At 36.4% G+C, this 21,094-nt stretch overlaps 1 protein-coding gene across 31 annotated transcripts in view; it reads right to left on the reverse strand.

The window, feature by feature from the left end:
* LOC115450511 (MAP/microtubule affinity-regulating kinase 3) overlaps window positions 1–21,094 on the reverse strand; it is a 246,736-nt gene that overhangs the window by 98,678 nt on the left and 126,964 nt on the right. For 15 of the 31 annotated variants that reach the window (XM_037437576.1, XM_037437570.1, XM_037437565.1 and 12 more), the window contains exon 1: window positions 17,028–17,344. The exons of 8 other annotated variants lie outside the window; for them this stretch is intronic. The gene's annotated coding sequence lies outside the window, so the exon portion shown is untranslated. Of the gene's footprint in view, window positions 1–17,027; window positions 17,345–21,094 lie in introns of those variants that run through there. 8 more of the 31 variants (XM_037437574.1, XM_037437545.1, XM_037437591.1 and 5 more) reach the window with 5 other exon arrangements.

Genomic DNA, 21,094 nt, shown 5'->3' on the forward strand with positions numbered 1-21,094 from the left:
CCAACGATGAGACAAAACGAATGTACCGCAAAACATGATTACGATAACAAATTAAAATTAGAAAGCAGACAAATTAATTTACAAGACGTCATTACGAATTCGTACCATTCGATTAATAGAAACTTCCGATTCAATAGAAACAAGTTACGTTCGAAATTTATAGTTTCCTGTAACGTTAAAATTATTAATTTAATAGCAACAGTAATGAAATAAACGTTTAAGTTTCGCTAATTCGTAACAGCACACAGAAAAAGTAAATTCGAATATGGAATACCAATAAAAAATATTTTAAATTTTTCGAAGAATCCCTAACACTCGCCAGTCTTTCGATCAATAAATAAAAAATAAATACATCTAAAATGGAACACTATTAAAACTATTTTCAATCTAGCCTTTAACGTTTACTTTTTAACTTGCGAGTTTTTCACGTCGTTATCGTCGCGCCGAGAGTTTCACTAAAAATTGTGTGAGAATTTTTACACAAAATAACACTGTAGTTTCACAGAAAGCTACTTGGTCAACGCGTACGCTTTCAAAGTTCTCATGGTCGGAGGCCTTAGAAAAGAAACTTACAATTGGGCGAATGTCAAAACTCGTTATTTTGACATTTGCCAAGACAAAACTTCCGACGTATGAAACATTTATAGTATAAAGGAAATGCGGGTGTCGTTCGAAATTAGAATCGTCGGTGTTTTTAAAAATCGAATCGAATGCAATAAGAGAATGATTTTAAATTGTCTTTTGACTGTATGTTTTCTTTCGCTATGTTCTGTATATGAAATTAAATTTTATGGAAATATACAAACTCTTCTCTATAACTGATCTTCACATATTGGTGTGAATAAAGATTAAAAAATAAATAATGGCCATACATTATATGATCACATATGCGTTACATATGGTGTTGAGAACAAGCGACCGTAATATGCAGTTGCTATGTCTAATAGAATTACAACGTGAATAGTATTTGTTACCAGCAATTATAATAGAATAACTTCAAATTTATATTTTGTAAAGCTTTTAACAAAGTGAGTTAATTATTATTCAGATAATTTCAGAAGATTTTCACTCAAATAAATCAAATTATGAACTAATATTTTTAATTGAAAAAAAAATACAGTGGTTCATTTACACCCTAAAAACATTTACGCAGACGAAACCGCGTTCAAAATATTAACCACTATTCCACAAACCAATCACCAACAATTACAATAAATCAAAAATCCGACACTCAAGTCCCACGTAATAAATTTAATTACCACGTCCGTCATTACGTTGCGTAACACAGAAAACATTACATAGACACGTCTGCGCGGTGCCTAACGGCGGAACAAGATTTCGTAACATGCGCGCTGACCCTTACATCATCGAAGACGTGTGAATAGGTGGAGAAAATTGTTTTGACGCCACGGCGCATTGTAAAGGTTTGTCTGATTAAAGCTTAAGTCATGGGCAATGACTGTGGTTTTAAATATTTAGGTGTCTTAGGGCCGTGTTAATGCAACTTAGTTTAGCTCTCAAGTGCGGTATCAGTTGAGAGGCTGGCAAATTAAGGCCACCATCTTAAAATAGTCGCTATTTTTTTATTGCTTTGAATGACGAGACGAGCTTGCCGTTCGTCTGATGGTAAACGATATAACCGCCCATAAACAGTAGAAACACCATCCAACCTTGAAGTACAAAGTATTGTTTGGTATTCCACTGCGCTCGCCATCCTGAGACGTGAGTGACCTACCATCCATATTAATCCCTATATCTATCTTTCTATTTGATTAATTTCGTTGCGGGATAAAAAAAATAATGTTCCCTGAGACTCGGTGCTTCACCACTCGGTGTCATAAAATGCGTGGCACTGCTGATCCTCTACAGGAGTTGTAGTGGTGAATGTGCGGGCAAGAAAACCCATATTAACATCAGCTCATCAAATATTTTAAGTCACAATATGTATCGACTATTGATGGTTGAGTTTTGCTTATTTAACAGCGCCGACTCAGCTAAAACAAGCTATTGAATAACAGCATGATTTATTGAATAATACAATAAATTAAATGACTTGAGATTCCACCCAAAATAGTTCAATACATATACGTCTACTTGAGATTACACTCGAACTTTTGCACATTTACTTGACCACGGACTTTGCCCATAATGTAGGCTGTAACCGCCCACGATCGCGTAATGGCATTACCACGGACGAGCCGTGGGTGCGGCTGGCGGCTGGGTACGCGACCAGTTCTATCGTATGGCGAAATGTTTGAATTCATGTTTGCTTGGTTGTGGGCAATGGCGTCTTAAGTTGACAATAGGGTGCGCCAGTTTTATTATTCTTAGTGTTGAGTATACATTGGATAATGGATAAAACGATGCCTCAGTTATGACTATAAAGTACATGTGTAAAAAAGTATCTATTTTAACAACAAAGCGTCCAAATTAAGTGGTCACTTCAATGTCGTAATATTCGTTATTTACTGTACATAACAAATAAAGAGCACTACAATAGAAACGAACTAAAATAAATACGAAGACTACTGTAATGATTTCTTATGCATGTTACGATAATGATAGACATCAAAATTAAGTAATTTTTCGGATTTTATCGCGGTTTATATGCATATTATAATGTTCTCCCGCCGTTTCGAAGACTTTGCAGCATTCGTGGTCACGGGGAGGACTGAAGTGTTGGTTATCTGCGAAGTCAAACATTAATATTTTGCCGTCTACAATATCTATATTTGATTACATATTATTCCGTTTTCTCCTATATCGCTCCCATAGTTGTCTGTAAGAAATTGCCTTATGCATTAAGACCGCCAGTTGTGATTTTTTCTCTTTTCTCATTCCATGATTTATGTCTCTGTTGTACAATAAAGTGTTATCAATGAATAAAATATGTACTAGGCTATCTACCATTAACGAAATTTACATTTATTTATCAAAACTAACATCTATATTTAATAAAAAGTCTATCTTTAACTCGTCAAAACGTCAATTACAACTAAAAATGACAGACGACCTCACTCACAAGCACATACATCACGTGTCAATAAAGGTACAAATCAATCATTAAAGCATATAATTACTGCACCAAAAACGACGAGGTTCAGCGCGAGCCGCACGAAGGTCTTTGTTCAACCTGCCCGTCGGTGTTAAACGGTCATAATGACCACCCTTATATGGACGGTGACCGTCCTTATACGGTGGTCACTGTCCGTATATGGTAATGGATTTTATAACGTTTACATTTGCCGTCGAGCGGCCGTTTTTCGACGGTGTTGCCAGATGTTACAGTGTACACGAGACGTGTTTGATATATTTTTGCCTCTAATCTTGTGTAATTATTAATAAAAATACGTTTTGCAAACTGATTATTAAGGATTACTGTGTAAAATCTACAGAAAGATGTCTACAATTGTTAAACCACTAATCACTGCTAATAAGAAAATTTAACAACATAAAAAGTTCTATAATTTAGTAACAGGTAACACCATTTTTTGTTTAAACACGTTTCACGCACTTCGTTTGATGGCGTGGTTAGTGTTTAACTGTTTTTTTACATTGTTAGCAAGTTGTAAAAAATGATTATACACTGGTTACCTTGTGCCAAGTTTATGAACACACTAACGTTTGATATAAAGGACAAGTACTTGTCCATATTTGTTGAATAACGGTTAAAATAGACTACACTGTTTTAACTTAAATTATATGACAAGTGAAAACCTTATCTGATGATAGACCTCATAGTAGGTCCAAAGATAGAGAATATTTTATTTTTTACGGAAGTATTTAGGTTAGATATAACAGGTCCCTCTGTGAAACTTTAGGGGAGGCGTACATATATTAAGTAATGGACTTTATGTTGCTGATAATGACGATGACGAACTAGGTAGATCTCTGGACTACTCACAAACAAACACAAAATTTTAAAGCCCTGAATGGCTCGGCATTGCATTCATAGAACTCAACACTTTCTACCATCAATATACAACCTTCTCAATCCACAAAGAATATAGCACAATACGGGCAGATCCGGTGCAGAAGCCAATCCGCTCGTAAAATCAGTAGATCCGTCGTCACAATCAATCCGCCGGCGCTCGCTGTTCACCGTTAGATAGGTTACCGTTACCACTGCCACTCCGGCTAGCCGGCCGCGCGCCTAACCTATCACTTTGTATCAAGGTTTCTTCTAACACCATATTTATGCGTCGGCTCACTAACAGACAACTACAATCTACTATTTGAATTGTGTTAATTAATCATAAGACAACACTACGAAATTGAAGTATTTTCAGGGGTAGAAAGTATATGTTGATCCAGAAATTGATGTTTGCTAAATTTCATACAGATCCACTCAGCGGTGCGTTTGCTTCTAACAAACATACCCCTTAGTAGAGATGGCTCAAATATTTTTTACTGAATTATTAACGCTTCAAGATTTAATACTCGAAAAGCTACAATAAAATCTGACACACATATAAACAATCAGCGTACAGACAATGCTATCGGCATTGGTGCGCCGGCGCAGCGTGCGCGGAAGAAAGTTTCGTCCATTGTTCGGCAGCGACGTACCGTGACCCCGCGGCTGTGACCGAGGGAGAAATGCTGCCATGAGATTACCTTGACAGTACTCGAACTGTGGTAAAGTTGAATTGATTAAATAGTTTAACACGTATTGTTAGTATTTGGGTTAGACATTACGTGAGATTTTTCCAAAAAAGAATTTTGAAGATATATGCAGTCTGCCAGCCTGCACTAGCCCAGCGCATCGGACTAAAGTATAAACCCTATCAGTAATAGAGGAGGCCTGTGCTCAGCAGTAAGCAGTATATAGCAGTATATATAATACAAATATATTGTCATTACATTATGTCAGAAAGATTGTTTCGGTTGCAACATAAATAATATCTATAAGTTACACATTCATTCATGCATCAACGTCTACATCAATTGTTAAGATGTTGTCGCTACAGTTTATCATTCGCGAGGTTCACCATCAAACGACTAATTTATACAATATAGTAACCTCATCGTTTTTACACCATAAATTACTCCTAAATTATCACCCATTCGATTACTACTTGTACATTAACCCACGCCATTAAGGACTATTAATACTCGTCATTACACGAACATTATGACACGTAAATGCGAACACATCATTAACAATCTCCTCGCGACGTTACTCCCCTGGTGAGATTTTGAAGCGAGCCAAGGCGTCGTCCAAACTGGGCGTGCGCGAATTTTTATGAGGCCGAATGTAGTGTGGTCAGATATATTGAGCTTCTGTGATGATATCAACGTAAGTCCGCGTTTAAATTAAAGTGGAAAGGGAAGCAGAGATGAAACTGTAAAAAGAAACATGTTTCCGCTGAAACGTAAAAGCGCTTGCGCAGTGCACGCTGTTGTATGCAGACAGATATATACAAAGCTTTTATATCCAAATAGAAGGACTAGTATACAAGATATATGCGATTTGAGAGTATAACTGTAGTACCATATTTCACCACTAGAGGCGCTACAAACAATTCCGTCATAATCGATACCAAGTAGCAACATTGAAAAGACAATTAACATTGTTCAACCTGTGCGACAAGTTACTTCACTCTAACAATACACTGCACCAAATATCGGTTCATTGTGCACTGTGTACTCGGAAACGCGCGACAGTTGCGCAAGCGCACGCCGTGACGCAATGTATCTCGTTTTACGTCGCGTTGTCGTTTAATCACTTTTAATTTACATTATTCAATTGTATCCATAATTTGTATGGGTTGACGTCACGTGGAACTCTGGTAATTTTGTTGATAGAAGGAATCACAATGTAATTATTTCTATTGTACACGTGATTCCGTCGATTCTAATGTATTTTTTCAGGGACAACAAAGTGACTTCACGGCATTGGATGGTAAATGTCAAATAGTAAAAAAACTTGTGTTCTAATTAATGTTAAATTGTAAAACCTGGTTGAAAGTCACCTTACACATTTTAATTTCAATTTAAATTAGGTAGAGCGTTTACTATGTAATATCAACCACACATCACACTGTTTTCTGTGGGATATTCAACAATGGTCTTATCCAAACCATTCGTATCAACCATCTATAATATTTTTGTCGTATATTACAAGACTGCAGCGTTCATGGTCAAGGTGCCGACTGAGATGTTGATCGTCTGAAAAGTCAAAGTTACAATATCTACCTACATTTTACAATTATACATTTTTATCCTTATGAAGGTCCATCTACTCGCAATGAGTTACCACTGTCTTGATGGCAACCGCTCTTTTAGGTTCCAAAGTCCTCGAAACGTCAGAAAAAAGCGAATATATAAAAAACAACAATAAAATCCGAACACTAGTTTTATTTCGATGTCTTAACATTTGCATGGATATGACAAATCAATAATTTTATCCGTTCTATCTAGCCATTTGCCTAACAATATAATTATAAGCTATAGCTTCAGTTACAATTTTCCGGTGTGCGCTCCCCCCGTGCCACAATACTGACCGTATCCTTTAAACGAAGCGTGAAGAGTCCAATGTAGGTCGTCATTGCGACAACTTGATTTGCTTCGTTGAACGTAATGATAAATTAAACATTCTGATAGATCAAGTTATATTTAAGATTGTAAATGGTTTGAGTCGCTTGCTTGTGGTAACATATCTTTTATATCCGCCCGGATTAAAACCCGATATAGCGGTGCACGTAAGTGTAGCGTTCCGGGATCAGCCTGTTTACATCCGACTCCAATAGGCCGGCATAATTGTGTCGTGTGCCAAGGGGTAATCGTCTCTCGTCAGTAACATTGAATTGGAATAATTGTGTCGTGTGCCGAGTAGTAACCATCACTCGTCAGTCGACATTCGATTGAACCCCACTCCACTTATCATCAGGTGCCACCATCACATCATCACTTTACCATGTACGTATAAAAAAAACTTATTGCAGTATCAAAATTGTACTTTATGCTTGTAGCGTACAAATTCTTTTCCCAACATTATCAAACTTTTCATTTATATGTAGAATAAACAAGCACATACAATAAAAAGTCGTTTCAGAAACATCATTAAAACTCACAAGTTCGTATGAATATAAAAAAATATACAGTGTTCAAAAACATATTTGCATAAAAACCTTTAGCGAAACAAAAACACAAAAGACAATGTCATTTTGCAGATACAACACTTTACTTCGTGTATGCCACAGTGGACTATATACGAGGTAGGCATAATGAACACCTGTGCAAACTATGTTCACTATTTTGTGTGTATTGAAAATACTTTTATTAGTTACTTTAGCATTAAAATTGTGTATCATACGTATTTCAAAGTAGCTGTAAAGGTATTTTAGTAACATACAGAGTTAATATTGTGATAAATACTTAGCAGTGAAAAAATCACAATTAGTATTTGCATTTTTGTACAATAAAAAGTCTCATAAAAATAAATTATATAATACACATATCTAAATAAATGTATCAGTATGAATCATAAACCACATACATAAATAATAGATCACAAACGTTCATAAAAACGCCTGTTCAGCACAGCGTAGAAAATTGTATATTAGACAACGCATACCAGATGACTAAGGGTCCGTTTTAATTCGTCCTAATTAAACTTCCCAAATAGCTATGACCTTGCGTTGACAAATGCCAAGTCACAAAGCTACATAGATTGTTAAAAATTGTCATAGAAACACGGGTTTTAACACGAACTAATCTGCACATACGTCAGTTTTGTGTTTACGATGTTTATTTGTTCTCAAAAATATTTTATATTTCTGTTCTTTGTAACTAAAAATCTAAAGCACATTGCAATTGAAATCAATTACTAATACAAAGTACGATATCTCATTCAAATCACTCTAACTCCACACAAATAACACACAAATTTACAGCATTAATACTGCACTTTTTTCTTTTGCAAAATAGCAGGTAGGAAACGGTTGGTTGGCAGGTCAACACTAAAGAAATTACCTCGTAAAGCGGATGAATTGTGCTCGCAGCGGCTCAAGGCGCTAGATTAAAGCTTTCCCGCCGCATTAAAAGGGTAGCCAGGCGCAAATCTACTTTTTATTGTTGTTGGTTAATTGGAAATGTGAGCGGAGAAAACGGCAGGCGAGACAAGATTGTTTCGAGCCACTTTTGAAAAGATTCGAAGCGTTGTTAAAGTTGGTTTTAAATCGTGTATTCTGGAATCTGGATCACAGCTGATTATGGTACATAAAATACGTGTGAAGAACTATATATTCTAAAGCATTGGGTGACAAATTTAGCCAAAGCATTGATTTGCACTCACATCGAATCTCGTTTAAGAGACCTATCACGTAAAAAAGCCGTACAAATCAAAATCTTCCACATCAGATATTACACCCAATATACGCTTCAAACACACTCTTTGTTAAGTTTCTTGTAACAATACAGAATAATGAAATAATTTGGACGGTTAGTGGCGCAACCGTCACGGCACACGATCGCCGTCGCCTTGGCCGCCCGACAGCGGATCCGCGAAATTCGGCCGAAGCATCGAAGCGCCGGCTATTCGAATACGAGGTCGCTGACGAATATCTCTTTATTACAGCACTTTGCTGGAGGCAGAATGCTTTTAACAGATCGGTTTGGAAAACTTTGGGGAGGCAGTGGTCTTCCTGTGGCTGATAATAATGATGATTCATCGTAACATTTTGCTTGTAGGGATACTAAAACGATTTGCCCAGAGTGTGGATGTGAGACTGGCAGTTAGTTAACCTTATCCTTTCTACAATATACCAGACAAAGTATGTTGCATCAAACCCACATTGAAAGGGTAGCTTAAAGTTTTGGATAAAGTAACTGAAGACGATTGAATTTACTATACTAAACGCCTTGCTGTCTATACACAAATCCCTTGCATCATCTCGTGTAACGTACAAACACACAAACCGATCTAGCACAAGTACGACCGGTCGCGACTGGCACTCGAACACGACGCCTCTGTCTAAATAACTACTCAATAGTCATACTCCGAACCATACTAAGATGCAAGTATTAGGATTTGCTAGGTGATATCTCATATGGAAGAAGTAGAGAATTGTTTATTTGTCAAGCAGTATTATGCAAGCACCTTTAATATTTAATATCTCAAAGTCACAAACGATGACGTAAATCATGTTTTGTCGGAGTGTGTGCAGCGTGGACCTCATACTTTGAGTTTTAATATGAGCAGTATAAATAGTTTTTTGTCGGTTCCTGTATCAGAAGTTAGTAGACACGGGTAAAAGTGGACGTACGGAGCGACATAGTCGTGAAATAACGACCAAGCTCGTTAAACAAAGACTTAAAAAAAAAGTCACAAACACAATGTAGTACAAACAAGGTTTGGTGTTGCTATCTAAGATGTTTTTATTACATAGATACGTTCTCCGAGCTCAATACTAGCAAGACGAAAGCAAGATAATTGCCTGACGTTTACTCAGTCAACCTCCAACCACTGTCGCGACTAGTCGGCTTACTAACCCTTTGTATTTTGTTAATCTATTTGTAAAACGTCATTGTTTGGTGGGTCACTAGTATAACTAACCATCAGACGACAACTCGCTCCAACAACACCCAAACCCGATACAAATTTTGCAATTCGCACATGCATCTGTCTCGCTACGGGGATCGAAGTGCGAACGCGCGGTCACGTTTCACTGTTAACGCGCGAATAGCACACGATGGGAATACAAATGGACAATCAATATACATGCGTTCCTACGATGGTACATATTGTTTGCATAGGTTTTTAAAATTGTCTGCGTTAAACCAATTTTGCATTCATTCAATAAAATCGCTTTAGTTTGTTTAAATAACTAGCATATTGTAATTTTCATGTATTATTTTAAAGTATTGTACATAATTACCGGTATGTAATTAATATTTAGTATCTATGTATTATGACATTTTATTCAATATCATTGCTCTCGAATTTAAGGCGATACCTCAAGGTCCATTTTCATACATTTTGTTTCACCTTTAATCTGGGTAACTAAACAAGTATTGGCAAGTAAAGAATTTAAATTCACGTCTAGTTAGTGATTAGTTCTCGCAGTTGAAAGAAAAACGTAAAAATAATTAATAATCATGGATATTTCGGCCTTTAAAATTTAATATGACGAAATTTTTAACTAGACGTGAATTTAAATTCTTTACTTGCCAATACTTGTTTAGTTACCCAGATTAAAGGTGAAACAAAATGTATGAAAATGGACCTTGAGATATCGCCTTAACATTCTACAACCATAAAATACGTTAATTTAAAAATAGAATCCAACGTAAACAAATGAAACTGCAATTGACCATAAAACACACGTCGTAAACACATTAAACACTTATATGTGACATAAAATAGTTTTGTATCTTTAAGTGGTACATAAATAACGATATATTTAAAGATAATGACAGGTGTTGTTCCTTGCTTGTAATGCGTGCGCAATACGTCCAACGCTCTAAGTCCTGAGGTTCGAATGCGGGTAAGGCAAGGTATTTTGAGTTTCCTACATCAGCTGATAGTCTGAAATATATGCCGAATATTGGCGATCGTCAGAACAAATCATACAAAGCGAAAACGGGATACTCTGTTTCCACTTCTGTCTACCCTTTAATGGATAAAGGCGTGATGTGTGTGTACAATAAACTGGTCTGTCGGTTGATCCGACGCCCTCGCCTTATCGGCGACGAGGTGTCGACCTTCCCGCGACCGAGGTCGACTCGACGGCCTATCTGAGGTGTTTTAACTGGACGTTAACTAACTTTTAGATTGATAACGGCGGTGTCATTCATTTGAAAAGATTTAACGGAGCGAAAGTGATTAAATATATATAATTAATAAGTTCTATCGCATATATTTAGATTATAGAGATATACATGCAATAGTACTTAACAGTAAATAATAATTGAACATCAGTCTATTTAATATTTCCTTGTTTTTATCATAATTATTATGATATATACTGCATATCACACAGTATACACATTCGTAATCTTTGTAACTATATCTTTAAAAAACAAACACGTGAAACTAATGGCCGACAAGTGACGACAGTTTTAATTTATAGGTTTCCACTATGAAAACATTGCCTGACAAGATATAAATAGTTTTCCACATTACAAGTCTACCAGCGGCGAACAAAGGGCAAAAGTGAACTTGGTGGTAACTGGTAAGTAATCATCTCAAATTATCGTAATATTGTAAGAAACACAAGACAGCAGCTGTTCCCATACGTACAGTATTGCTTTAAACTATTGCAATATAACAAAGTTAAAAGAACATAAAAACTACTTGAAAAAACACGTGTCCACCAACATATCTTTAAAACCGCCAATAAACATGAGCAGTTTTAAAACCGCAACACTCCAAAGTGTTCATCAAACCGAAAATGACCAATGAAACTTTAGTACGTCAATGCGCACGAGTGCACGCTCGCGAGTCGCGGCTACAATCTCGCGGTCACGTTTGCCTTTATCTTAATACTAAATAATTACCATTACACATAGCCGAGTTTACTTCGCCACGTTATAATAAATAAAAATCCATTGTGTTGAATGCTCGCAATTTTAAAATTAAAAAATAAAAATATTAACACCGCGAAAAAATCCGTAAAATAGTTTAATTTTAATATTAAAAATAAAAAGTTCAAATATTCGATGTGTTTCTCTTCGCGTATTTTTAAGTAATTGAGAGAGTATTTAAAGACAATGTTTAGATTGATATATATTCATGAACACAAACGAAACTTTTATAGTTTTTATAATACAAGAAAACGCTTCGTACCTACGGAACATACGATTCAAAATATGAATCATTAAAAGCAATATAAATAGTCAACAATTATAAAAAAACCAGTTCATTATCATTGAAATTTCGAGAACAAACCCCATTCACATGACAAATCAATACCCATCAACTAACGCATCACAAACAAAACGTTAATAATTAAAAGACCTCGACAAAGCTAGTTTTCTACAAACACTCGACACGCTATCAGTTTAGTCAAAGGAACGTTTATCTCTTATCAGACTGTGTGATAACGCGATAACCGCTCGGATACATGCGAATGATGTCATACGTGTTGTTTCGCCGAGACTTTCTATCGCATAAATGATGTTTTCATTTATTATTTGAGTGATTGTTTGAAACACGGTATAAAACAAATTCTAAATTATTTTTTAACAGTATAAAAATCATGTGCCTTCGGTGGCCATGTTGATGGTTATACGCAGCTCCGTAAATCTATACTTATAAGTTGAAGAGTGTGTTTGTTTGAACGCGCTAATCTCGGAAACTACTAGACCGATTTTGATTTTTTTTTAATCATAAGAAGCTACATTACTCTTGAGTGCTATAGACTACTTTTTATCCCGGAAAAACGTTTTCACGTTAGTGGAACCGCAGGCAAAACCTAGTATCTAATAACCGACATACGACCATTTGTAATTTGCATAACCAATAAATTTTTCTATCAACTAATTGCCACACAACTGGATTCTAACCCGCGACTTTACAAGGCCACGGCTTATCTACTAAACACAATTGACAAACGCTTGGACAAATTACCCAACACTTGGAAACTGACATAATGTACATTACGATATTAAACACGAAACACAACCGATAACGTGTTTACGAAACTTAAATTTATATTTTTCAGAAACTAATCTTCCATTTTTAGAATATACATTCAGAATTAATGTATTTAACAGTTTTAACATGTATATTTGTTATGTAACGTTTATATTTATAGTGTATTTACATCATTGTGAAAAAATCACACTTTTTTTTTTCATAAATGTGTATTTTTTGTTGCATTCAACCAATAGTCACATCCTTTACGATTTTAACATTGGGTTTCTCGCAACGCTACCACAAACTGCATCAGTGGAGACGGGTCTATAGAACCCGATTCCTGCCATGTTCTAATTATGTAGATTTTAAAAAGAATCTAATTATCATTACAACGATTTACAGACCGCATATTATTAGTATATGTTGTGTCGCGTTCCTTTTCGGAAAACATCACCTTTCGCCACTGAACGACATTCAACATTGCCTCCTCATTTCCTATTCTTAATTATGCTCACAATTCTCAACAGAAAAATATACATTTACTAAAAGGAAAAACACAAGATGGCCTCACAATAAATCGATGCAATCCGTTGTACAAATCGACAAACACATTAAACATGCAATCAGAATGGAGATAGCGCGGTCTAAATACACGAACGATCACCTAAATCGGTGAGTGTTCGATAAATACGCGAATATTCGCGATATCCAGTAGAATATGCATTATTCTAAGAATGTTATTAAATGGTATGATATGGTATGTATAATATTTAATGTTCATAAGTGATATTAAATAAAATTAATATACGGGATAAGAATGATTCAATAAAGTTAGAATTGGTTATTTTTATCCTATTCCGCGGTAATTTAATAATAAGTATACATTCTGAATTTTTTTTACTTTGTAATACATTTAATTTAAGGCAGAATGTCGCGAAATTTTATACAAGAATAAAGGACCATATGATTTAAATTTTCGACTAAAGCAATGTTAAAATAACCTTTCTTCATTAAGGCCGAAAATTAAAATTGGATGCACACTCGTTTCGAATCTCAACCCATAAATTAAATGACCTTTAATTACCTAATTAACAACTAATCTCAGATTCATTCCCTGCAATCTATATAAACCATAGTTTATAGGCTCACCCACTTTTACATAGGACCATAACATAGTAGATTATAATACAACAAGATACCCCGGGGCCGTCCCATATGCGCCGAAGTATTCCATCGGCTATATACTCAGTCCAATGCTCGCTCGGATGATGCTATACTCCCGAATGTCGACATTGGGCCGTAAGACCGGTGAAACCAACTCACCGCCGCACAAAAATTGGTTGACTATATATGGAAATGATATCCCTGCCTACACCGCGACAAGAAACAGCGTGATGCTACGTACCACATTTCTCCACTCCCCATTCACCCGAGAACAAAATTAGTATCGTTAACCAACCACACGGGCGCGTTCACATGCGATTTGTACGTGGGACGGTACAACGAAACGATACGAACGTGACTGCACTGCATATGGACACCGCTTTAGATGAACGATAACTGCGAAATGTTAAAAGGGTTGTTAAAAAAAATATGTACAGCTTCATTACTGCAATGGGAGTTTGTTTTATCTTGGTACGGTCAGACTCATAAGTCAACGAACAAATTCAAAGCTTAAGTTTAATAGAAACTTTTTTTCTTAGCGTGGAGTAAAGTAAATGGTTTATAATTTTATATCTGTGAAGAAAAATAATAACATGAAAGTGTATAGGCCACTTGAATTGGAATTAAAGATAAATGCAACGAGGTTCTAAAGTGAGATATATATCAACAAGATATCTTGCAAAAGTCTACTTCCATAGATTTTTTACCGTGTAAACAATCACAGCAAAATTACTTATGGCAAATTTTTGAAGCTTGTAGGACTTGAGCCGGGTCGCACGTGTATAGAATTATTGAAATATTGAATGAATGAATCCCTCCTAGTGGAATATCAGCCCTGGAAGCCAATCTTAACGGAGGTCAACCACGCAGGAGATATTAAAGTGCACAAGTGGATGCAATACATAGGTGCACTCTCTGTTCCTTCACCTCTCATAGTCCGGTGAGACGGCAATCCGACATGACCGGAGAAAGATTAAAATATGAATGCTAATGTAAATCTGGAGGTTCTTACGCAAACTTGATAGTATAAATGTAGTACAAAATGTTCTAGCAAAGGGATAAATTACGTCGACACGTCTCGATCGTGTCCAATTATGGAGTCTTCGAAAGGACGAGAGAAAATAATAATATAAAAAACCGCGATAACATCCGCAAAATAGTTTTATTTTAATGTCCAACATTCGCGTAAACATAAGAAATCAAAAACAAGTATCCAATATCCATATATATAAGCTTATAGGCAGCAAATAAATGATTTCGCGTAAAAACATCATAATATTCCTTGACCTTTGGGTGGCTTTTATCTCAGTTTTCTGCGTCTTAATTATGTTATCAATCAGATTCTGATGTAAAAATTAAAAAGAATTGTCATTAAGACACTCATTGTGATAAAACCATACAAGTAAAAAATTGAAATAAATTATCGTTTTGTTTATATCAATATTATCAATGGAAATAAGTCATTAACAGAACATCATTAAATAAAGATTATACGTACATCTCCATTAATTTCACATTAAAACAAGGTTTTCACTATAAATGGACAACTTGGTTAATTCATAAATTAATAAATCAAAGTATAATGTATGTAAATTCGTTTTTAAAATGGAAAGAATTAGTTATTTCGTTAATTTGTATTCAATGTGTACAAATGAACTAAAATATAGACCGTAACACAAAGATATATAAGAGGAAATTATATATTTTCTAGTTATGAGCAGCTGCACTTTTTTGTTTTTAAACTTTCGAAAAAGGAACAAAACCACTGACTTTTAAAATGTTTAAATCTCAATCAAAACTACGCAATGACAATTACCTATCGGTTAACATATCTCAAACTCGGCAGTACAACTTTAAGGTCGACTAGATTATTGTGTGCGTTCACAACTCTGAATGCGAGGCTAATTCGCCTACAATTCGACCGCACAAACACGACTACACAGGGTTAAATGTAAATCACTGCAAACCTTTACCAGTTACTCAGCTAAAGATGCCGATTAATATCACAATTGAAAACACACACTCACACACAAATAATAACCTTACATTATAAAAATATTAAGTTATACATTTTTGCACAATTTATAATATGTCTCAACCACCGCATATTTGAAATACCCCGTTATAACAACACCATAACCCAAAATTTATTTTTTTCGAATTCATTACCTATTTAATACAAACGATAATTCAAATTTGATTGCACTCATTCGCACAGCATTTACATCACCCAGAGCAAATGTATTGGCAGAAACGTGACAGGCCCAAACCTGCTCGCAACAACGGATATCAAGGTCTGTTTAATACCGAGACAGAAAACAAAAAAGCATCAAATTTTAAACAACACCCCGTGAAGCGTGAACAGCTATCGACCGTCCCATTTATTTATTCATTGCGTTTTCTTGTTGGTTAATTTATAAGACATCTTGTTGATTTTGTATTTGTGAGAGTTTTTATTATCGAAAAATAATTGTTCGAGAGTGGAATTTGTGCCAAATTAACGCCAAACGGAAAGTACGCGTTGCATGTTTGCACACCTTTCCGTGGATGCTGGCATGAGCTTACGATGTGTTAGTGAATCCTTGGTGTTGTAGTCAATGATTGTTTTGTCCATTCGTGTTTTTCTAGACTAGTTAAGGTGTGAGAGTACCTTTTATGATCTTGATATTGTTTAAAAAATTAAATAAATGAAATAAAGTATGTAAGTCATAAATGTATGTTGATGTTTTCACTGTTGCACAGATTGCGTATAAATTACGATTTGCCAGTTTATTTATTAAGAAATTCGATTTAAGTACAATAATAGTCCTTATTCGCATCGCCTTTAGAACGTATTTTCATAATATACCAGTTGATTACGTATTGACAAATTGATATTTAAATATACTCTCTATATCGACATATTATTCTCAACTATTTGCTAACAATATTCCATTTAAAGACAGTCACTCGCTTATCATTCGTTCGCACGCCAGGTGTATAAACATTTCCCGTGCACCATGCGAATGCAAAACACGATAACAGCCAACAATCATGATGGATGAAGCCAACCTGATCCCATCACAATGTTTACCTGAAATGTACAAATCCACCAAAAAGACGACGACGAGACCGCTCCAAAACTAGTTCCACCGACAAAAAGACAAAAACAGAAAGGAATCAATGAAAAATGGAACCGACCGAACGACTTCCAGCGCTATGTTCGACGCGACAGCGAAAACCGTACACTATATGACGCTAGCTAAAATGTGAAAGAGAAATAGTCAACGCCATTGTATTTTACCCGATCAAGGTAAGTGACCTGTTCCAAGGTATTAAATCTTAGCAAAGCCACTACACACTGTAGATCCGTCGAGTTATTAACCGAATCACCGAAGCGCGAAGCAACGGTATCGGACGCGATCCGGGCACAGATAGTGTTAAAAAAAACTTCGCACATTCACACCACACGTACAAATATGTACAAACTTCAGATTTGTATGCACTAATCACATATTCCACATTCAAACTGTCACATCACTGAGATTAAATGTTTAAATAAAAAACGGAACAGCGAGACGTCCGCTCCGCACGGCAGCCGAGAGGAGACTGAGGTGGTAGCTGCGCAGGCGCAAGCGCCGCGACTCGCGGTTTATCAGCCTTCGCGCGGGGCAAAGGGGGTGCAAGAAAAAGTCGCACGTGATATGTAGATAAGCGATACAAAATCGTGCATTGGACAATGTTTGTCTTGTTAATGGAGATATTGTTTATTTTTGTTTAACACGCGCCGTTGATTGGCTTAGTTAATGAAACGATACGAGCGATCACCGACGCGCGCGATAGTGACTGTGCGCTGTTACAAACGACCTTTTGCATCGACTCCGCTCGCCTTGGTACAAAGCCGCAGAGCGGTTTAGCTGCAGGTGTAAATTTCAGATTGTGTATATCTATTGTTCTGATGTGGAAATTGTAATCGAATTCCATTCTGTGTTACATGTTTCCACAAAGTTTTCCATGAGGAAACGAGTGCATTTACAATAAGTAATGAAGGAACACATGAATATGAAATATTTTCTGAGAGAACAAAATTTGCCACACATAAAAAGAAACACGCATGCCTGCATCAATAGCGTTAAACGTTTCTCAAAAACAAGATACAGACGTAACCGGGCAGACAATTTTTCGGTAGACCAAAACGAGTTTGAAGCTCTTTTTTTTCTCATTACAGTCTTTAGCTACATCGGGTTTATAACCCGTTCTGGCCGTCGACTTCCGCCGCGCCGAAAGCACCTTTCTTTAGCGAGTTTCGTGAAATTTTTGGCGAATTATAAATAATAATTGCAGCGAACGAGACGTAATTAAGGTTTTTTCTGGTTGTTTGCAAAATTGTTCATTTCGTTTGGAACGGTAACTTTTTCTAGGTATTCTTTTCTTGCTATAAACTTTATATTTACACAAATGCTGTTTGTGACACTACAATCAGCAAGAAGATTTTGGATGAAAAAAATATATATTAAAGTGTATAAAATACACTAATAGGATACATGCAGAATGAGGTGAGGAGGATGATAATGATATACGATATACGATGATGTAACTTCAAGCCGCAGACGACAGTTTTGTGAACAAAGATAACATTTAAATTACCTTTAATCAACATGACGCAAAGAGGTGTAGTCTGTTATCCTGCCTTAAAATTCCAAATTTATTTACAAAACTAATTAAGCATGCATTGGCTTATCGACCACACATCACTTAATGAATCCAATTCTACCAAATAGTAATCCCTAGGACTTGTTTCGTACGAACTGTGGTATCGTCCTAGTCAAACAGATGGCCATGGTAATTTTAAGGGTAAACTGTTCTCATTTAGGCTGGTTGATTCTCCTGCGTGCCCATGCTCTACACCTGGTTACGAGGTTGAACAATCTGCTCATCACGTACTTTGGGAGTGTGGTCTCTGGCATGAAGAGCGCAACATCATGTTAAACAGTATGCAAATAACATCTGGGGTTGTATACTACATGGACCTTGTTGAGACTAGACGGAATTTCCGTGCTTTCCGGCGTTTTTGCCATGCCTATTGTAATCAAATCTAACAGCTCATGTGATAGGACCCTTTCATTTAATTTTATCCGTGGTGCTTTATAACTAGCTTATCTAGTTGTAAACGTCCCTATCCTTGAGGTTAAATCGCCTCCTTACATCATGATTTTGTCACCCGCATTGCTCTGGAGGGAAGTGGACAATTAATATTTCCAACTCCTCCCTATTTTTCTATTTGATTAATTTCGTTGCGGGATAATGACATATTAGTTTTCCCTGAGACTCGCCGAGCTTCACCGCTCGGTGTCACAAAATGCGTGCCACTGCTGATCCTGGCTTACAGGAGTTGTAGTGGTGGGTGTGAGGGCGGGAAAGTCTCTAGTCAAACAGAGCAGAGTCTTGCATAAAACTCGTTACGGTATGGCACTACGAATTTTTTTTTGGACCAGCAATAATTTTTGCACCAATACTACTAATTTGAATATAAAAACATGTCAAAGTCCGGCATAATTCTTACAACCGTCGAGTTGAAATCAAACCGAAGTAGCCAGAGCTCAGTGTAGTCACTTTGCTAGAATAAAACCGTTAATATCAAGCCATTGCCATACCTCATGTGTAAATGTTTGTAAAAACTACACATACTAGTCTAGTGTGTATCGCGCGTTAGTGCCGCGTGGCGAGCGATCGTCAGGTCGTGTGCAACGATGACTCACCGGAGGCTGCATCAGTATTTAATGTTAGCGAAAAAGGGTATAAGGAAGTTGTTAAATGGATTAATGTATGCAGCGCTGAGTACGTTAACAAGGACATTGAATATTCAGAAGGGCCTAGCCAACTTACATCTAATTTAGGCTCCGAGAACTTTCTAATTAGGGCACATAATCGAAAAAACCCATTTCAGAAATAATTTCCCCTCACAATCAACGCCAGAACCGAACAAAAAAGGACATTGCAGACTTCGCCCGGAGCTCTGGCAAGTTGTGTTAATGTTGGGACTTGGGGCGTCGGCTCGCTGGTGGCATGAGCTAATGCATGTAAAAACTAATTACCCATGCAAGTGGGTTAGCGGCCGGCGGTCGAGTAATGGACGCACCGTCCGCCGCAAATTGTGTTCCCCATTAGAAAATTGCGTTTCGCGAACGCCGGCGCCTGTTTAGCTAATTGTTTGGAATTAATGCATAACCATTTTATAGAGGAGACTTTAAAGTCTAATTTAATCGAATTTACAATTTCGATGTGTATAATAATAATCAATAAAAAATTCTGTGTCATTATTAGCCAATACATATGCCGTCACTTCACTAGAATCTAGTTGATTTCTCTATCTACTTTCTTTACAAAATTCGCAATGATCCAATTACAAATTCCTACATCACTCACCTTCCCATCTTTTTGAGTGAACTTTAATACTTCCCAAACAATTACCCCGTTCCTTTACACGAAGCGACAGCAAAGTCTCTCAATTCAAGTGGTCCCAGCGAAGCAATCTCAGCACACGGCGGTCCTTAATCAAAGGCTTCTGACGGCCTGTCTGAGAGGCCAATTAGCGGTTCTCGCTGCGCTAACTGAACGCAACGAGCTGCTAAAGACATTCTCAATAGCTGCAGTATCAAGGATGTTTGGATTTTTTCCTGTGTCACTGAACTGTGGAGGTGTTTCATTCCGTACTAGATCGATAGTGACAGATATCGAATAGCTCCCATGTTCAGTGATCAAGATCTCGTCTACTGTTAGTTATAGCACATAATTTCCCTATTAATTTCTTCGGCAAAGCATCCAGGAGTCATTCAGATTTCCTCTGATAATAGTCTTAATCTGCAATAGTCAGTGATAACCCATGCCGACATACATATACAATTAAAATATCAGAAAAACTAAAAAACACTTCAAGTAAAATCGATTTGTCCCAAATCAAACACTAGATCAGTGATAGTAACCATTTAAAATGTGATACTACAGATCTAGAAATATATTAAACAATGCCATATTTGTATAAACTAGTATTAGATAAACTATATGCAGGGGTTTTCCTTTCAATAATGATGATTCACATGCCGATGACCCTCGGTAAGATCTGACATACATTCTCTCAGTAATATGTTTATTTATATTATTCATCATAGTGAATTGTGCATTTGATATTAGTGTAGTGTAGAACAAGAGACATGATCTCCCTCGACGGTTGTCAGAATTCATTACTGTATTTATGTCGACTTTCAACGCGATCCATCGAGTTTTCACCACGTGTTTCTAACCATTTGACCAAAAAGTATATTGTTAGGAACGAAATGGAACGAAAATTACCTTAAGCCATCAATTGGTCAG

Source organism: Manduca sexta, chromosome 2 (genome assembly GCF_014839805.1).
Source record: "Manduca sexta isolate Smith_Timp_Sample1 chromosome 2, JHU_Msex_v1.0, whole genome shotgun sequence".
NCBI classification, from domain to species: Eukaryota; Metazoa; Arthropoda; class Insecta; order Lepidoptera; family Sphingidae; genus Manduca; species Manduca sexta.